Genomic DNA, 18,578 nt, shown 5'->3' with positions numbered 1-18,578 from the left:
TTTTAAGTTGAATCATATTATATTATTGCGCAATCAAGCTTAAAAAAATTATTTTGTAAGATAGCAGTGCTCAACTGGTATCGAATAACGAAGACAACAAATTTAAAATGTGTAAATATTCTACCTATTCACTCTCAGAAATAAAACTCTCACTTTTGACGATTTAGCTATTCTTGAGCAGCATTTCATTAATTTTGAGAATCAGTTCGTCACGAAATCATGTGATTGGTGACGAAACGTGAACTCTCAAATATATGAAATCGAAGCATCACTGTTGTGCATTGTGGGAAATTGTTAACTAGACTGAAGACTACGTGATTATTAATAAAGTGACGATAAAGCATTCTGGGCTGTGCGGAGGCCACTTTGGACATGGGTAAATTTATCTATTAGTCTTTCTTGTGTGGTTTGGACGATATTGATCCACCTATATGGGGTCCACGGTAAAGTGATTATTAGAAAATTTTCACATTATATAAAATTTAAATACATCAGGCGCTACGAATTGTTTTTTTTTTTTTTTTTTTTAATTTTTTTTAATTTTTTTATTTTTAAATAGAGTAACGAAATATTTTTGCTGTTGTTATTTTTGATTTCGACCTATATAGCTCCCATATTAAAGTGATTATTACAAAAGTTAGACACAATAGGAAGAACGATTTTCTTAAAACTTTTTTGTGGAAAAAAATCAAACGACGAAACATTTCTTTAATTTTGACGAAATTAATTTCCTCAACGAGGTGAGCTATTTCGTCACTTGGATGAAATGTTTGTTCGGAGCAGATACCAGGAACCGAATTTGTCAAAAATGATGAAAGTTTTTGAGTATCCATTTTCTAAAGTGTTTCAAACTAACTAACACTGTATGTCATAAAATTCAAATTCAAATTACATTCATTTAGTAATAGTGTTTTTATAGAACTAAATTACTCTGTAAAAAATTTCGGCGTACAGTTTGAAGTAAACTAAATACATTTTTAAGTACATAACTGGTGTTATCCTGCAAAAAGTTATATAAAATCGACAAAATAAATTTTTTTTGTAAGAATTAATGCGAATTTATTGCTAGAAATGTGCATGATTTTCGAACGAAGCGTTTTTGAAATGAAGCATTAAATTGATTCTGAAGTGCATAAAAATATGTTTGTCAGTAAACAAGCAAACAAAAAATAAATAAATAAATAAAACTACAACAGCAAAAAAGTAAATAAAAAATGCGAGTACATGCACTGTTAAAAAATCTTAGTTTACCCCAACATCAAAAATGGCAACCACCATTTACACCAACGCTTTTTTACAGTATATAATTCGTATTTTTAAGACTTTTATATTTTTCAATTTTATTTATTTATTATTATATATTTTTATTTTTTCAGTTTTACATTTTTATTTCTACTCTTAAGACTACGATATTTTTGAACTACTCATATTTTTATCTCATCCGAATAAATTATTTGTTTAAACACTCACAGAAAGCAGATTTTTTCGGAATTTTTGACTCATTACTCATGAATTAATTTATTTTAAGTTTGCAATTATGAAAATTGCAATTTAGTTCATTTAAATCTGATAAACCTGGTTTTTTTTTTATCTTTTATAGATTTGTGTGATATAATTAAGCGACTAAATTATTTGTTAACTGTTAACCATGTTTACTGTTAACTATTTGCACCACCTATCTTTAATTAATAATTTGTAGTTATTCAAATTTAAAATTTAATGCTTACAAGCTGCGGGGTGGGGATGTAAAGACTGATCGTGAGTTCTATGTCTGAGAGATTTCCTAATTTTCTTAACACAGAATATACTGTAATAAGGGATAATGGACTGTTTTATTTCTTAATAAAGTATCTTCTCATGAAACATATTGAAAAGCAATTGGAACATTGTATATTGAAATATTTATTAAATCCCTTTATTTAACCTTTTATGGAGCATGATCACATGATTTTCCCTTTATGCTCGTGGTATTATAACGAAACAAGCCTTTCTAATTCTAGCTGCTCTAGATCACACTGACGAGAGCTGAAGACGGTACTCTATTGTTATATATCGTATTAGTACGCATAACTACTCTTTGGTACGCATAAACTCTACCTGGGGTAGCACTTCTTTCTGCTTCGGCCAGTCTTGAAGGGGTTAAAGTATTTTCGTGAAAATAGTACACTGTACAAACCGTGATGTACTGTCTCTCCAAATTTGATGTTGAACAACCCAAAACAATATGCGAGGGAACAATTTTTTTCCTTCAAGTTAACACCAAATTGAAATTTTATATACAATTTAATGGTTCTAAATAAATCTAAAACTCTTGTAATGGAAAAAGTTTGCACCAATGTTGGCACTCTTTAGATATCGTCTATAGATTGTTTACATTTGAATACATTGTAAAAAATTTTGATGTATAGTTGCAACCATTTTTTGTTGACAAAATAATAATTGTTTGAAAGAGTTAATGTGAATATGTTACTTAAAATATACTTGTTTTTAAAACGAATATTTTTCCAGTGTGAAGAAATTAAATTTATTCTAATATGTATGAAATTTGTGTTGCCAGTAAATAAACAAACAAATAATAAATAAATAAACAAATCTATACTAGTGGAAAAAAAAGAAAATGTGACTATATGCACTTTGAAAGATTTTAGTTCATTTCAACCCCAAAAATAGTGACAGCTATACACCAAAATTTTTACAGAGTTATTTCTAATCCACTATGCTGTAAACTAGTTGTTACCATTTTTGGCGTTAAGATGCACTAAACTTTTTTCACAGTGCGCAAAATAAAAAACGGACTACTCTAAATAACTTTCGATCTAATGGTCGGATCTTCACGTTCTAGGACTCAATCTTAATGGTTCCAGGGGTTGACTTCAAATATGCTAATTAATTAGTGCAGATAGAATATTAAGCTAGGAAATCAGACACAAAACGTACTTTCTCTAAATGAACATAAATTTTTTTCAACAGATTCAGATTTCCGATCCCCAACGTATAGGGGGTAGCTGCAATCTGGGGAATATAGTCCTAATAGTTTGGTCAAGAGACAAGTCTAAAGTTTGGACCCCTTAATGTTAATTTTACTTTTTGCCTATTTGAAAAAGACGCATTTATAAAACAAAATTTCTCAGGAACTATTCGACCCATTTATGAGTACATTATAACAATATGGATTTTTAAAAATATCATTTAGACAAAATGTAAATTTGCCAAGTACATAAAGTACACATCATAAGTCATTACTTGCAATAAAAATTGAATTGCATGCAAACTTGATTACAAGAAGAAATAATATGGCTGATATTATAATATTTTAAACTATATATTTTGAGGAATGGCTGCAATTCTCACCCAATTACTAAAACAGAAAATAAATATATTTTTTTAAACTGAACTCGTCTGCAACTAAAATATTTTGTATAAAATTATTTATTCAAAGTTTTGTCTTCAAATCTGTTTTTCTTAATTCAAGTTGTACTACGAAGTACTTAACTTTAGTAAACTTACTAAGATAAAACTTTGTAATTAGCTTGAGTACAGCATGTTGCTTGTATAGTACTTGTTGCTTGCATGTTGCATGTTGCTTGGCAGTTGCATATTGGTTAAAACTTTATATTTATTTGTTAGTTGAATTTAAATAATAATAATAATAATAATAATTTAAAATCTACAAAATACTTTTAATTCGTATAGTTGTAAAAGGAGTATATTTAATTGCCTAACAAAAGTTGTTTTAAGTCATTAACGCAATCTTTATGAATTTTATCGTGCACACAGGACGTCATAGTGTATTTTCCTTCAAATATAAGCTCTCAATAAAATAAAATTCTAAATTTTTTTTTGCATTGCTTCACATTGGTGTTTGTATTTAAGTGAAGTCTGTGCTTATCCTAGACTCCCGTAAATAATTCAGAATCGCATATTAAATTTTAGAGAAGCTATAAGAAGTTGAAAAAATTGTTTATTTATATTTTCTCGATTAAATAAAAACCACTAAGTAAGTTAGAGTTTTCAGTTGATGAGCTAAAATTTAAACAAACATTGATTGCAATTAAACGACACATGCAAATTTAAACAGAGAAATGCCATTTTCTAAGTTATATTTGGGAATAAATACAACTTCTCTCAATAATTAAGTCACAATACATGTAGCTACAGATGCAATATCTATGCATTACATTATAAACTAATATTCCAATAGCTTATTATTGAAAATGAGGTTAAATATCATTTTTTAAACTGCATTAGTAAATTTAAAAAAAATAGCATTTGACTTATTGTAAATTTTTAAATAATATAGTTACCTCAAGCGATAACTATACATTAGATTTAAAAGAACGAAGAACGTTACAATTTATCAATGAATTCAATTTAAATTCAGATAAATATTTTATTTTAAACTATATTTGAGAGAATATGCACCTTTTTCCGTTTATATATTATTCAATATAAGCAATATACTTATTAATATTGAACAAATCAAAACTTCAGAGGTCATTGTTTTTCCTTAAAATTATATTTTATTTTCTATTATGCACACTCAAATTAGAGGGTACGGTTTTGAATAATTATTATTCTTATTTAACAAATCGAAAGTCTAATTTAATACTGGTACACAAATTTGTAAAGTAATCAACATAATTTAGTTGCTTATAAAAACAAACAATTTATTTGTTGGTCATTTATTTGATTGACGAGTTATAGTGCCTAAAAAATTAGATGTTAACTAAATGATCAAAAATCCGAAAAATTAGGTCTGCTATAATTTAAATTTTAATATGAACTGTTCAATTAGATCTTAACTTTTTACAAATATTTTTTTAGCAATAATTGTTTCTCCTAAAATAAAAACCTTAAAATTAAACTTGATTTGTTCGTTAACGTGAAAAATGAGATACGGAATTGGATCCTAATTTTTTAATTATAATTATTTAACAATAATTGTTTCTTCAAAAATAAAAACATAAAAAGAAACCTTACAATTAAATTTGATTTGTTTGTTAACTTGAAAAATGAGATACACAATCAGATCCTAAGTTTTTAGATATATATATTTTTTTAATAACAATTGTTTCTCCGAATTGTTAATTTGAATTTATATTTAATCCTATATTTTTAAAACTCATTCATTGCCATTAAGCCCCCCAAAAAATTACGAAATCACTCTTCAAACATAACGATATTAAAATAAAAGAACATTTGAAACCATTCGAAAAACGAACAGATGCAATCAAACACTTCTAAAATAAGTTCCATTGTCCCTGTCTCTATTGTCACACATTTGCTCCCACCAATACTGATGCGGGATTGGACAGCTTTTTGTCAAAGTCAATCGATCATGAAAAGATAGGGCGGGTACGAAATAGTGGGGAGGGTGGCAACGCAGCAGCATAATCACACAAACCAGCTTAACTCTTTTCTTTGTTCAGAGAAATTAGCTCCGCCTCTTTATTTCATTGGCCACGGGGATTGCTCTGCTCAGCCAATGCTGCTGCGTAGAATTGCATTTGGGCGAGCATGAAGGGCGTGCATTGGCTGAGCAGAGTCAACTGTGAACTTAACAGCGAACTAGGCAGACAAAATCACACAGTGTTGGTGTCTGTGTAGTTGCACATGAGCTTGTCTGGCCTTTGTTGCAGATCGTCAATAGAGGGCGCTCGCTTACCGTCTTTACACAAGGTGTTGCCAGGTTCACTGAAGGGTAATCTGGTGGCCAAGGATTGAAGTTAATTTCTTTTTTTCTCTCATCTTTTCTCCCTGAACTTGAGCGAGCATCATTTTTGATCAATTGTGATTCAGGAAGAGCAAGTGATAATCCTTTCTGTTTAACTCACTGAGAATGTAAGTTAAATGTTTTAATGCATTTTAGTCTTTTTTTTTTTTATTTATTTATTTATATTACAGAAATGTATCCATATATTTATACAAGAAACAAATTTTAATTTATTAAACTGCTTAATTAAAAATTTTTTTTTAATTATTTGATATTATTATAATAATGAGCATTTATAATTTGTGACTCAATTAATAAACCTAATATAATAAAATAAGCAAGTTGGACAATTTATTACACTTGTCTTAATAAGTTGGATTTCATATATAAGCATTAATTTGATGTTATAATTTTTTTTTAATTGTTTCGTGAGGTATTATGGATAAAAAAAATCGTAAATTAATATAGGGGAAAGAACAAGAATGTCTTTTTAAATTGAAGTAATTATTTGAACAGTCTGAAAAGCTTTTAGCTAAATGGAAAATATTTTATAAGCAAGCTTGTTAATATTTCCATATATTCTAACCCCATTTTAATTTTAACAAAGCTCACTAAATATTTTATTTACCATGACGCGAGGTTTATCAATTATTGTCACAATAGTGTACCATACCTAAAAAAAATATTTTGATTGATTAGACTGCAGACGATAATTTAATTTACAAAACAGGCATATAAATGCACTTTCTCTGAATAAGCGCAAATTTTTTTGTGGCGGATTTATATTCTTGATCCTTAAAAAGTGGAGAGTATCTTAAAATATACTTTAAAATATACCCCTATACTTTGAGTATCGATAATCCGATTTAGAAGGGAAAAAAAGTTCTTTTTTGAGTCCGATTTCGTAACTTTAAATATGGTCTGCACATATAACGTTGGGTTCTCAAACCTTTAAGATTGAGTCCTAGAACGCAAAAAAAAAAAAATTGATCATAGGCTTAGGTTTCTTTTTCCAAAGGGGATCATGCCCTTTTTACCCTTTTGCAATAGTAACAGTACACTGGAAAATGGGGGGAAATACAATAAACAGTTTTTAATTTCAATGAACAATAAAAAACTTTTTTTGTAATTGCTAACAATTTAATGTAATTGAAATTAAAGAAGTAATAATTAATTATTTTGTAGAGAAGCAGAATAAATATTTCTAGACGCAACTTAAATATCTCTAATTATTGCTATTATTTAATATAAAAAAAACTCATGGTGGTAATGAATTATTTAAAAGAGAGGTTAATTAGAGTTAGAGTTTAGTTAGAGTTAATTAGATGTTAGTTAGAGTTATTTAACAAGAAGTTTATCCTTATTTCACATACTTGGATGGAAGGAGTATATCAATGATTGACGTTTTTGACCAATTGACCTTGAAACAAAATACAATCCAAATTTTCTGCTATTTTAATAAGGTGTTAAACTGAGACACAGTATCGTGTAACCAAGGTTAAAAAACACGATAATATTTTTAATCTTAGCTCCATATTAGGGCCGAAATACAATAATATTCCATTAAACTCCATATTAGAGTTGAAATACAATAACAACATTCCATTAAGCTCCATATTAGGCTTGAAATACAATAACAACATCCCATTAAGCTCCATATTAGGCTTGAAATACAATAATAACATTCTATTAAGCTCCATATTAAGTTGGCAGCAGTTTTGAGCATTGTTACGGTTTAGCATCATTTATAATTTATTGTAGGGCATTATGTTCGGGGGCTTTAATATTATTTACATGAAAAAAGTTTAAAAACTATAAAAACATTCTAAGTTAATTATGACGTTGGAGACTAACTAATAATGACATTGATTAAAAAAGATAAAATAGGAAAAGAAAGGAAAAGAAAAAAAGAAGATTCCTTAAACATGAAAAGAAATTTTTTTTTACTTACATAGCTTTATTCTTTTCAAAAATTGAAGCATAATTAGAAAATTATAATAAGGGTCTTTCGAAGGTTTCGAAGAGTAATGCTGATCACATACGAAATGTTAATAAGTAAAATAAATAGAAATAAAAACACTGGCCCTGCTCCCATAAAATTCCTCACTGATAAACACTTATACTTTATGATTAAATTAAGATCTTTTTGTAAAAAAAAAAAAATGGAATAATTGAAATCATCAAATGCTTAAAAGATCAAAATTTTCGATTTCTGGCAACAATATTTTATACAGAGCAAACATTATTTGATATCTTTGAAAGGTTTGAAAATAAAAACTTTTTTGTGCAGATATCAATAACTTTTTATGTATTTTCAATTTTATAGGTATTTAAAATTTATTTTATTTGTTTGGTGTCTTCAAGTATGGTTAGATTTCTTGTTATGTGGTGTGATTTGCTTTTGTTTATTGCCTATATACATATTTTTTTCATGCATTTTTATAGAAATACTATTAATGACATAATGGCCTGGTATTATGAGTACATAATTTTTGCAAAATTATTATTATTTCTAACAAAATGGAAATATATATTTTTTAAATTTCAACACGGGACATAAATTTAGAGGCCGATTTCTAACTCTAGTGTTAACCGATAGGGGGCGTTGTGTGACACTACGCATTTGTAACCAACATAACTGATTGCCTTCTTCACCATCCATTAAAATATATACTTCAAAAGGCTTTCTATACTTTATAATATATACTTAAAATATATACTTTTTTGAAATTCAGTTATTCTTACTGTTTATATCTGTTTTTTTGTTTATATAATATTGTTAAATTAAATTATTTGTTTGTTTTAATTTTTTATTGTGTTCTCAATATATGCCTTAAATTCAGAGTGTTTGTTTAAATTAATATTTTATAAGTTAAATTTTGAAAAAAAATTATGATTTTATTTAATTAAATTTTATTAAATTTTAAAATTTTATTAAGTCGTGCTAAAAAATTAGAAATAATATAAAATTACAAAAAAAAAAAAAAAAAAAAAAAAAAAAAAAAACAACTAAATAATAGGTAAAAATATTTTCAAAAGAAGCAAGTAATTTATATTGTATTTAACACAAACGTGTCTTAATGCTTCAGAAGTATACTTATAATAATAATAATATAAAACATTGAACAACTTAAATAGAAAAATATTACATAATAGATTCATAAATTCACAAAGGGTTGTTCGGCAATATTGTCAGAAGAAAATAACCATATATGGGATTTTTTGAAATTTTAACTTTGTTTTTACAAATTCTTATGCTGAAAAAGATATTAGGAATATTTTCACCTCTATTGTTCGTCCTACTTATTCTGGATAAAATATAAAATGCTCTCTACTCTTTGAGGAGATTGTCAATTACTTACATTACATGCATTCAACTATGGAATAACATTTAAGAAATTAAATAAAGCAAAATAAACCAGAAATGAAGCTTAATTATTTAATAATAATTTCTACAAATAATTAAATTATGATAGTTGCATAAAGTGGAAAACCCTTTAGCAATTGTTCCATAACGTTTTCGATCTATCGCACTGAGAAAAAAAGTATGGCGAAACTACCAGAATATGGTAATATTTACCACGTTTCTGGTCCTACACCAAAAAGCCGGGTCATTTTTACCGAAGTGCTTTCGTAATGATTTTTAGTAAAATAAACCATAAATATAATTTATTACCATGTAGTAATATGGTAAAGTTTGGTAATTTTAATATGATACCTTAGAGCATGGCACACAAATCATTATTACAGTTAAATTTACTTCTCAGTTTTGCATTTTTGCTAAATGTATAGTAATAAGAACTATAATTTCGAAAACCACAACTTCTCGTAAACCGTTACCATACGAACGGAAAAATTACTAAAAAAAAGGTTTAAATACCGTATATTTTAGATTCATTATCAGAATTATTTTTTTTTCTTCTTCTTCTTTTTTTTAAAAAACAAACCAGGAATATCATTATAATACGAGTATGATAATTTTGACAGATTTTTTTTTTGTACCTTTGCGAGTAATGTTATAAATTGTTAGTAAGAATAATAAGCAAAACAAATAGTTAACAACTTTTCAATTTTTCACTTAACTATTTTAACAGGTTATTTTTCAAAATTTTTCGATGAATTATTGATTAAATTGAAACAAATTAACATTTTTATAATAAGTGCTTAAAAATACTAAATTTGTGAAATTAAAAGTTGTGCTACTATTTCACGCATTCCATTGAATTCATTTCATTCACCAGTTATTTTATTACGCAAAATCAAATGCATTCACCTGATGCAGATTGCATTCTATTGAATTTATTTCATTCACCAGTTATTTTATTATACCAAAATTAAAAGCATTCACCTGATGTAGATTGCATTCTATTGAATTTATTTCATTCACCCATTATTTTATAACACCAAAATTAAACACATTCACCTATTTTATTGTTTTTTTCCCTTTCAAATAATAATCTAACTCGTAAAAATAAAATAAAAAAATTTCAGAATAACCTCTATAGTTAGTTTCTAATAATAATTATATTTATTACATGTAATAACCAGTTGTATCGCATTAACCGTAACATCACAACTACGTTATCAGCTTTCTCCATTTCCGTAATCATAATGCAAATACCCAACCATCAATGAATGACATTTTCAATATCATTCTTATTAATGACGGTATTACGTAACTACGTCATTCGTTATTGGTATACGTCATAAAGACGCTGAGATCGTTAAACCCACACAGTTTTGGCGAATCTGGTTATAAAAAATGGGTATTTAATGATTGATTATAGACTGCAGCTAAAGTATACATCAGAATACGCATTACTCGAAGAAAATGTCACAGTTCTTAAAGATAATCGATTGGTAAGTGCAAACATTAAATTTCTTCGATATCGTGTTACAATAATATACATTTTAGTAACAGAAAGTATTATTTTTTGTTTTCTTTTTAATACGTTAATGAAAAACTGAAAAAAGAAATCTAGAGAGAGAGGGACGTGAACTCTGTTGGTAGTGGAAGCCGATGTCCACTAAGGGCTGTAGAGCTGGAAAAGAGGAAGAGTTGTGAAAAATAAAATTAAAAAATTACGCTTAGAAATTTCTGCGCATGGTGAAATTGCATCATTCATATTTCCAGGGAACCATATTATTATAATTCCTTAACTTAATTACACAATAATAATATAATTTAATAAGAACGGGGCCGTGGTGGCTCAAGCGGTAGAGCTCTCGCCTCCCAGTCAGGTGACCCAGGTTCGAACCGTCGAAATCCACGGATTCGGATATTTTATCTCTAAAATATAGGAGGTAACCGCAATCTGGGAAATATGGTCCCATAGTTAGGTCCGGAGAGCGATCCAAAGCCTGGACCCCTTAATATTAATTTTACTTTTTGCTTATTTCGCCATATCTCAAGAGCTTTTTTAAAAAATTGAAAAATTGTTGCATACAATTATAAAGTTCGTTTATCCGAAGATTAATACAGTAATACTACGTCATTCGTTATAATATAATTCGTATAATATAATATAATTCGTAATAATATAATATTTACTAAAATTAATTTTAGTAAATATTTATTATTTTTTATTATTTTATTTTATAATAGTTGAAGAAATTTAAAATTGTAAGGTATACATTTTTTTACGTAATTTTAAAGTATAGGATTTTACATGGAAAAATAATTATTTTATTCTATAATAGTCGAAAAAATTTAAAATTAAAAAAATATATACTTTAATTTAAGGTATATATTTTTTTTAACGTAATTTTAAGGTATGTGATTTTACATGGAAAAATAGTTATTTTATTTGATAATAGTCGAAAATTTTTTAAATTGTATGGTAAATTTTTTTTTTTTACGTAATTTTAAAGTATGTGATTTTACATGAAAAAATATAAAATTTGAGCGAAATCAGTTCAATAGTTCTGGAAAAATCGAATTTCAAATATACGACTTCTTTAAAATTAGATATATAGCTAAGTACTCGAGATATGGCAATTTAAGCAAAAAGTTAAATTAACATTTAGGGGTCCAAACTTTGGATCGTCCTCCTGACCAAACTATGGGGAACATATTTCTAAGATTGCTGCATTTTGGAGGTCAGAAATCAGAATCGGTCGAAAAAAAGATATATTTATTCAGAGAAAGTGCTTTTTTCTGTCTGATTTCGTAGCTTTAAATATCGTCTGCGCTAATTAATTAGCATATTTGAGGGCACCCCTTCAAAGCAATAAGATTGAGTCCTAAAGCGTGAAGTTTCGATCATTGGACCAAGAGTTATTCAGGATAGTACGTTTTTTTTCCCGCACTGTAAATTTTTTTACACCATTTTGTAACTGCAAGCTGATAAATCTTACAGATTTCGAACAACGAAACAAAATGTACATGCACCGTGAAGTTAAGCACTCGAAATAGTGTCAGGTGTGATTATGCGATATTTTAATATAGATATATAAAATAAATACAGAAAGAAATTTATATTAATTTGAAATAAAAATGCTATAATTACGTGAATAAGGAAATTAAAATAGCTAAAAAATCAACTCCCTCCCCCCCCCTCATTTATCGTTTTAACAAAATTAACAAAAGTCATTTCGCTTTTTACTTTACACTGAATTACATCGAATTGTGCTATGATTACTTAATGATTTTCATTTCATCTATATCACAAGATTCCTTCCTTAAATTAAAACTTAGCAACAAGCATGAGAGACTTCAAACTGAAAAAACTTATTTAATAAGTGGCATATCGCTTATTACAATACATTGAACTGCATGATTGTTACTTTTACAGTTTTCACTTTTTACAAGATTCTTTCGTTGAATTAAAACTAATTTAATAAGATGTATTTATTATTGAAATGCTTCTTATTATATGATTGTTATTTTATGACTTTGGTTTTATCTATACGTACTCGTTGCTAATATTTAACGTGTACTTAACGCCCTCAAATGGGCCAAAAAAAAAAAAAAATCATGCTACTTTACCGAGACGCGTTTTGTTTAATACAGTGCATTTAATTATACAATGGTTCTGGAAAAAGTAAGAAAAAAATTCTAACTAAAAAGAAGGACAAATTCCTGGAAATTTTTTGTCGAAAGCAGAATCGATTTTGAGCGAACACACACATGTTTCGCCACCTGTTGACTAATTCCTTTTGCCTGATTCATTTTCGACATCAAAATGTCATCGAACGGGTGCTTCACGACGCGCACACGATAACATTCTACATTAATTGGCTGACTTGGCGTATTAGGTAAATTTTTCTTTACTCTATTGTTAAAAGAATGTTCTAAATGTGGATATTATTCAACAGTTTTTCAAAAATAATAGCTCATCAAAGCGCTTTAATTGTTCGAGCAATGCTTCTGATTATTGCAGAATTGCTATGACATTGCAAAACAAAAAACATAAACATATTTTTTATTTTAATATAATTTGAAGTGATTTATGTATTTTTTGTTTACTGAACTATGCGTCTGAACGATAGCTAACAATTTCAATCCCGTTTCTTTTTGTCTAAGAAAATAATGTATGTTTCGATGACACATTAGAAATTTCGTTGAAATAAAAATGTATTTGCTATTTTAACATATTCAAACAAAACAGCCAAATAATCATAAGTATGGTGGTATTCAAACGATTAACTGTGACAAAAACCACTGATTAATTACTTTCATTTAATACGGTTAAACAACCAGAATTTAATCGTACCAACTAGAACCACCTAATGAAACCACTTAGTTCCTTGAAGCTGAGTACATATTGTAGTCCAGAGGTTCAATTTGACAATCTCATGATCGTCGGAATGGGGGTAGAATGCCATCGTTGACACCACAATATTTCCTCTATTCCCTTAAACACGCACTCCCCAATTTGTGACCCTGGACTATAAGAATACGATACTCTCATTCACGCATAGATGGCAGCACCATAAAGCTGCTTAACACACAAAAAAATTAGTATTTCCCATCTCTTACGATAGGTGAAATAATCAGATAAACTAATTAAACCAAAATCCATGGTTCAATTGATGAAACGCAACTTAACTCTACCCATTACCTAACGAAAAGTCTAGCTCTAATGCCCAGTTAAATTTCTTTTTATGGTTTTGAAACAATGCTAGTTGTAAATCGTTCAAAAACCGTATAGTTTTGTTTTCATGGTTTTTTATCTGTAATTAGTTGGAAATGGTTTCAAAACCGTAAAGGTAAAAAATATTCTTTACTGTTAATTTGATGTACAGACTGCTGCCGGTTTTTCTACCGCAATTTTCGAATGAAAATTCTAACAGTGCAAAGTGATAGATATTAAAATTATATTCCTATTAATATTTATAAAATACAGAAAGAAAGTAAAAACGATATTCGCCACATGAGTAAGGACTTTTAAATTGTGTTGCTAAAGGTTTTTAAATAGTAATATATATATATATTGAAAACTAATAGTTGAGTGGATGAAAAGATAATATCATTAAAAAGAACTATTCTAAACAATGACAACCCAAAGTATACGCTCAGAGATCTTTCTTATTCGTTCGCTTCGCTATTTTCTCCAACATAAGTCGAGGAAAGTGGGAAATAAATAAAAATAAGTAGAAATAAATAAATAAAAGTAAACAAATAAAAATAAATAAATAAATAAATAAAAGCATAATATCAGATTTTGTTCTTCACGGAGCAAAATTGTACAAATATTTTTTAAAGCTTTATTAAAACCTAATTAAAACTTACACAAATATGTTGTTAATACTTTAAAAAAATGTAATATAATTATAATACCTTTTAAAATTGAAAACCATTAAATTCTTTACAAATTAGAAATCAAAGAAAACTTATTAAATGTGCTTGGAAAATGAGTAAAAACAATTAATGAGCAAAAACAGATTATGCAACTTGTATAAACACTGTTAATTTAAAATTAAAATAAGGGTTTTTGACTGAACTAAAAATAATTTTCCCTAAAAAATATTGATAATTATTTTTCAAGTAAATGTTTACTTTTATGTTATTCCTTAATATCACAGAGATTTTAAAAGAATTATTAAAATCAATGTCATACTTCCAATAAATACTGATGATAAAAGAATAAGGAGATAAGCAGTGATCTTTTATCGTATATGATAAAAAAAATAATGAATTTTTTTTTTATTTTTTCATTTTATATGCATATATAAATTCTTTTATATATTTTTTATTTCTATCATAATATATTTTTTTGAATTATATACTAAGAATATAAATTATATATTTATTGAGCAGTCAAACCAATTCTGAGTTTACGACTGTCAATGTTGAATTCCGTAGCCTTGTAATTTTAATCCAAACCCAGAAGACAAAGGAACTCCTGGATCAAGCATAGGGAAAACCAGCCCTCGTGGAGGACTTTTTGATGGAACTAACCAGCATTTGCGTTATATGAAGAGGAAAAACACGAAATCACCCACGGTTAGCCCTACTGCAAGGAGTTTCTAACCCATGATTTGTCTTCTTTTTCGTAGGGTTAGAAGGGTTATGTACGGAAGCGCTACTAAAACGCGTGAAAAAATACTCTGAAAAATATTCGAACAGACTTGATCGGACTACTTACTCGAATTTGATCGGCTGGATATCGATTGGTCCCGAGAAATCAAAAATTAAATATGCGACTTTCTTAAAAAAAAAAATAGGAACAGTTCAAATATTCTGTAAGCACCTACGGGGGGGGGGAGACTGTGATTTCCTTATTGTTGATGAAGGGTATGAAAAATGCTTACGTAAGCGCAAGGCAATAAAATCTCATAGCTTTAAAAAAATTCCTTAAAAAGCAAAATAAATATTGAAGAAAAAATTACACGAGGAAAATCTTTAAATTTGTTATAAGTGTTAATTACGGTATATTAAAAAATTGGGAAACAATTTTTTTGAAGTGTTTCAGGCATCAATACTTTTAAACGCAAAAGATTCCTAAGAATTTTCTACTCAATTATAAAATGGATGAAAATGTACAGTGTGCAAAAAAATAAACGGACCACTTTGACTAAATTTTGATCTGATGGTCGGATCTTCACGTTCTAGGACTTAATCTTTATGGTTGGAAGGGTGACCTCAAATATGTTAATTAAATAGCACAGACGATATTTCAGGTTACGAACAAAAACGCACTTTCTCTTAATAAACATACCTTTTTTCCCCCCGGCGTTTTCGGATTTCTACTTCCCTCCAAATATAGAGAGGGCAGCGGCAATTTGAAATACATCGTCCCAATAGTTTGGTCAGGAGAGCTGTCCACACTTTTTACTTTTTGCGTATTTCCCCATATCTCGAAAACTTATTAAGCGAATTTAAAAATGTGTGCACAAAATTATAAAAAATGCTTATGCGAAGATAATTTCATGTAACTTTTAATATAATATAATATAATTTTCATATAACATATAATTAATATAACTTTTAGTAAATATTTATTATTTTTATGAATTTAGTAAATATTTATATTATTTATGAATTGATATTATTGTGATATTATTATGATTTATATTATTATGATTTTTTATGAATTTAATAAATATTTATATTATATATTTATTTTTTTTATTTAATAATAGTTGAAAACATTTTAAATTGTTGGGTATAAATTTTTTTACGTCGTTTTTAAGAATGGAATTTTACGTAACAAAATACAAAATTTGAGCGAAATCAGTCGACTGGTTCCTTGCGAAATCGAATTTTAAATACGTCGCATTTTCAAATTTGATTTATTAGAAACTATTTGAGCAACTTTGCTCAAATTTTGTAACATAAAATTACAGTCCTTCCTTAAAATAATGTAAAAAATTGTACACCTTACATTTCAAGGCTGTCAAGGTGTCAGTGCAAATTATCCGTAATTGATCATGAAATTTTTTCGGTAATGTATTTAGTTTCATAAACTTGCTAACCTTCTCAGAGCAAAATAATTTATTTCATTTTTTCTCAAATATTTAGAATACATATATAAAATTTTGCACTACAACTCAAAAATACTACTCCGTCAAATGAGATCAGATTTTTTCTGACTACCTCGAAACTGAAAACTAAGTTTTAATGAGTTCAGGTGCTGCCCTCTACTTTTAACTTCTGGAACTATACTATTCGTATTTCAAAGCTCGAAACAGCAGGCTAACAGTTCAAAAACAATTCGGAAAATAAATAAATAATTAAAAATATAAGAAAAATCTTTTCACTTTAAAAAATAATAAAGCATTTTAAAGATTTGTGAAAAATTCATGAACCCATAATTAAAATTTAATTTTAAATAAAGGTAATAGAAATTTGACTCAGGGTTTTTTAATGCATCTGATTAAGATTTCTTTTTAATTTAAATCCGCAATAAATGAATAAAAAATAAAGAAAAACTAGATTTTTTTTTTGGCGGGAAGTGATTTTACATAATGCTTGATGGATTTTACATGATACTTGACACTTTTGTAAAATTTATCTCGACTTACATGACGGAAATGTTAATTATTTATCCTAATTGTTTAAAAGCTATATAAAACTTTACTTAAATCGCCATTTAAATGCCATGAAATTTAAATTCTATTTCATTAAAATCGTATAAGGAAACAATGTTTAAAGTATTTAAAGGAGAAATTCAATTTTAGTCAAATAAAAATATATTTTTTATGAAATAAAATCAGCATACTTTGAAATTTTAGTAATATATATATANTTAAGAGTGATTATATACATACATGGCGCCATTAAAGAAATTCCCGTTCAACAATTTTAAATTTAAAAAAAAAAACATCTTTAAATACTTCCCGTGGCTAATGCATTTTAGTGAAATGCGAATGCTCGTAGTACATTATAGTTTTTTAGAGTAAATTCACAGTTTTGTTATAATTTTTTTTTGTTGTTTTTTTTTGTTTCAAGGGGATCGCAATCTTTATTGTTAATTTTATCAAAAAATTTTGGCAAATGAGTAAGAAGTCAAAAACTACCACACGCATAATTTTTTTTTTCAACGTCGTCAATGATAAGTTTCAACCGGACAATTTTATTTTTTTTCACAAGCAATATGAATTCGTTCGATATTGCTCACTAAAAATTATTTGTAATTGAATATTTTAGTTATTATTTCAATTATCTTCGTTTGCTACGTTGAAAATTTTTGTATTGTATGGGCATTAGAAGATCACATAAGAAAAAGACGCATGATTGAATGGAAATATAAAATTTAAAAACGAAAAAATTAAGACTGAAAAAATAGTTAAAAATAAAAAATTTTACAAGCACATAATTTCTTTCTTTTACTCTTGTTTTAATATTATAATAAGAGAGTGAAAAGTATTAAAGTGGCGATTTAGGAGGGAAAAAATACGTTTTGAACTGAGATATTGGTTTGAGAATAGTTTCTTTGAAAATGACAGGTAATTAGTACTATGTAATGAAACAACCTGTAGAGCAGCGATTCCCTAAGTGGTCTATATAGACCCCCAGGGGTCGGCGTCAATCTGCAAGGGGTCCATGTCAAGTGAAAAAAAAATTGGGGGTCCATGAAATGAAAAGGGGGATCAGCGATAGTGGATCTCATATAAGCAGGTCGTGTCTTTTAATTTTTGCATTTCATGAATGGAGTAATCAACATACACTGATAATACTTATTTATTTACATATAATATAAAGACATATCTATCTACATTTTACAGAATTTATAAAAGTAGCTATGAAGTAAAAATTTTATTAAAATGTAAGTTATTAGGATTATTTTTTGATATATGAAACTGAATTATTACAAACTAGCAGTTGCCTGCAGCTCCGCCCGCGTACGATTTTATTTCCTCTGCATGTAAGGTTTTATTTTGTAACAAAAAAGTATTTTTCTGCGATAAATTGTAGCCT

General features: G+C 27.6%; 1 protein-coding gene across 3 annotated transcripts in view; it reads left to right on the top strand.

The window, feature by feature from the left end:
- Positions 1 to 5,542: 5,542 nt before the first annotated feature.
- Positions 5,543 to 18,578, top strand: part of LOC107449509 (paired box protein Pax-6) — a 193,686-nt gene continuing 180,650 nt past the window's right edge. Inside the window, exon 1 of one of the 3 annotated variants that reach the window (XM_043052175.2) lies at positions 5,543 to 5,841. The gene's annotated coding sequence lies outside the window, so the exon portion shown is untranslated. The remainder of the gene's footprint in view (positions 5,842 to 18,578) is intronic. The other 2 variants (XM_043052189.2, XM_043052183.2) reach the window with 2 other exon arrangements.

Source organism: Parasteatoda tepidariorum, chromosome 8 (genome assembly GCF_043381705.1).
Source record: "Parasteatoda tepidariorum isolate YZ-2023 chromosome 8, CAS_Ptep_4.0, whole genome shotgun sequence".
NCBI classification, from domain to species: domain Eukaryota; kingdom Metazoa; phylum Arthropoda; class Arachnida; order Araneae; family Theridiidae; genus Parasteatoda; species Parasteatoda tepidariorum.
The sequence above is the reverse complement of the archived record's forward strand: the minus strand, read 5'-3'. Positions and strand labels throughout refer to the sequence as shown.